The 3,164-nt window shown below is 48.4% G+C and overlaps 1 pseudogene; it reads left to right on the forward strand.

The window, feature by feature from the left end:
* The first annotated feature begins 2,619 nt into the window (after positions 1–2,619).
* Positions 2,620–2,737, forward strand: LOC126261515 (5S ribosomal RNA; annotated as a pseudogene).
* The last annotated feature ends 427 nt before the right edge of the window (positions 2,738–3,164 follow it).

Below are 3,164 nucleotides of genomic sequence, written 5' to 3' on the forward strand. Positions count from 1 at the left end.
CTCCGCAGATCACTGTGCGGTGCCTGGTGAAGGGTTCTTCATACTAAAGGTACGAGGGTGTCCAGTAAGTAATGCAAGACGTTTCTTTCTGAAAGCAAATTGGTTTTGTTCCGGATTCCAACCACTATATTATTCCCCACTCTTTTGGCTACAAAACCCTGTTTCTCAACAAAATCTCCGATCAATGCGATAGCTTTGCGCCACCTTACTGTCAGGGCCTGTATGCCCACTTGGAACAACTCTACAGGTCAACGTGGGAGCCAACGTCTCGCAATAACCTCCCCATGAGCCACATATTGCTTCCAGCAGAGTGCATCCTTCATTGGGTGGAACGGTTGGAAGTGGGAAGAACAGTCCAATGAAGTTTTGTGAGCTGCTCTCGGATGCGCAGACTTGGGCGAGGCTCTGCGTTGTTATGGAGAAGAAGAACTTTCCAGAATGAGATTTCACTCTGCAGCGGAGTTTACGCTGATATGAAACTTCCTGACAGATTAAAACTGTGTGCCAGGCCGAGACTCGAACTCGGGACCTTTGCCTTTCGCGAGCTTCTGTAAAGTTTGGAAGGTAGGAGACGAGGTACTAGCAGAAGTAGAGCTGTGAGGACGGAGCGTGAGTCGTGCTTGGGTAGCTCCGTTGGTAGAGCACTTGCCCGCGAAAGGCAAAGGTCCCGAGTTCGAGTCTCGGCCTGGCACACAGTTTTAATCTGCCAGGAAGTTTCAAGGAGAACTTTGTTTGCATTTATGTGACGTCGAACACTCTGAAGCCCTTTCTTTAGTTTCTTGAGGGTAGTAAAATACACTTCCGAAGAGCGCTGCACCATGAGGGAGGAAATCAAACAGGGTGACACCTTCAGAGTCCCAGAAGACCTTTGTCATGACTTTACCGGCGATGATGCGGCTTTGAACTTTGTCTTCGTACGAGAGGTGATGTCGCACCACTCCACGGATTGCCGTTCTGTTTCCGGTTCGAAGTGATAAACCCACTTTTCAATGCTAGTGACGAAGTTCGACAAAGTGCCGTCACAGTCAGCCTCGTAACGCGAAAGCAGTTCCACACAGATGCTCCTTCGTTGCTTTTTATGGTCTTCTGTTAGGCGGCAGGAAATCCAGTGGGCACACACCTTTGAGCACTTGTGGACGAGTGTGTCAGCGCTACCAACATAGACGTCCAGTTGAGCAGCGAGGTGTTTGATTGTGATCCGTCCATCACTTCGAATGAGAGTGTCCGCACGTTCCAACACTGCAGGAGTCACAGCCGTGTGCGAGCTGCCGGCACGTGGGAGACCGGTCGGGTTTGTTGCGATTGATGACAGACGCCTCGGCCAGCGACTCACTGTTCTCTCCTTCTGTCCCAGGTCTCCGTAGACATTCGCAAGCGCCTATGAATATCTACGATACTCTCGTTTTCCACCAAAAGGAAATCAATGACAGCTGTGTGCTTGGAATGCACCTGCGTTACAGACTCCATTTTGAAGGCTATGTACGAGGGGCGTCATCTATCGGAGCTTCATTAAACTATAGGGGCCAAGCGGGAATACTCCGCGATGGCCCACAATAAACTGCGCATTTTTTCAAGCGAAATTGGCCGAGAAAAAAAAATTGTTGCGTTACTTATCGAGCTCCCCTCGCATAAGTGCTTGAGGACTTGAAACAAGCAATGGGCAGACAACAAGAGACTATTATGTGTTTTTTGGACTTCGGCAAAGCTTTCGACACTGTCTACTATGACATTCTACTTGCTAAATTCATATGACAAAATGTTTCTTCGTATGTTGTACAATGGTTCCACTTGTAATGGCGGACGAAAAAATCACTTGAGACATCCCGCGTCGATACTAGATTTACTTCTACAGAAGGTCGAGCGGATACTAAAACACACACTAAATACTTTATCACTTCATAAAACTTTAACGAGATAGAATACTCAGTTTGGAAACAATCCTTGTCCACAGGAATGTCAGAATGTATTTGTTACTGTCGCTGAACACTGTGACTTTAATCACTTGCTGCAATAAAGAATGACAGCCATATCAATATATGATTGCGTATAATCTTCAAAATGGTTCAATTGCCTCTGAGCACTATGGGACTTAACATCTGAGGTCATCAGTCCCCTAGAACTTAGAACTACATAAACCTAACTAACCTAAGGACATCACACACATCCATGCCCGAGGCAAGATTCGAACCTGCGACCGCAGCAGCAGCGCGGTTCCGGACTGAAGCGCCTAGAACCGCTCGGCCACAGCGGCCGGCCGTATAATCTTCGATATACAGTTCTTGCTTTTAATACAACTCGAGCTGCCGGATCTGAAGCAAGACGACTCTGCCGTCGTTAAGGATGATTCCAGAGTGGAGCTGAGCTGCGCTGCGCTTCTCTAATAAAAGTAATGCTCCGGCAGCGGTGGAATACGGAATATCTTGAGGGCATGGTTATGCCGACGACTCTCTAATCATCGCCTAACACAACATAGTTTCCGCTTCAGATCCAGCAGCTCAAGTTTTATTAGAAGCCAGAACTGTATATCGAAATGACTATCATTCTGTTTGTATCAAGCGATAAGTTATGGTGTTCATTGACAGTAACAAATATATTTTGACACTGCTGTGAACATGTATGGCCAACGGCCTTGCCTCAGTGGTAACACCGGTACCCGTCAGATCACCGAAATTAAGCGCTGCCGGGCTTGGCTAGCACTTGGATGGGTGACCATCCAGTCTGCCGGGCGCTGTTGGCAAGCAGGGTGCACTCAGCCCTTGGAAGTAAACTGAGGAGCTACTTGACTGAGAAGTAGGGGCTCTGGTCTCGTAAACTGACACACGGCCGCGAGAGCGGTGTGCTGACCACATGCTCCTCCATATCCGCGTCCAGTAACGCCTGTGGTTTGAGGATGACACGGCGGCCGGTCGGTACCGTTGGGCCTTCATGGCCTGTTCGGGAGAAGTTTAGTTTAGTTTTTAGTGAATATGGATTCCTCCTAAGTTAAGTATTTCAGTTTGTTCAAGGATCAGTCAAGTGATTTAATATTTTGTGTGTGTTTTAGTATCTGCTTGACCTCCTCCAGAAGTAAATCTAGGCTTGCCAGGACCCACTACAGCAGGGCTTCCCAACGTGTGGTCCGCGGACCCCTTAGGGGTCCGCCGGCTCTTTCTAGGGCTCCGCGG

The sequence above is a fragment of the Schistocerca nitens genome, chromosome 5 (genome assembly GCF_023898315.1).
Source record: "Schistocerca nitens isolate TAMUIC-IGC-003100 chromosome 5, iqSchNite1.1, whole genome shotgun sequence".
NCBI classification, from domain to species: Eukaryota; Metazoa; Arthropoda; class Insecta; order Orthoptera; family Acrididae; genus Schistocerca; species Schistocerca nitens.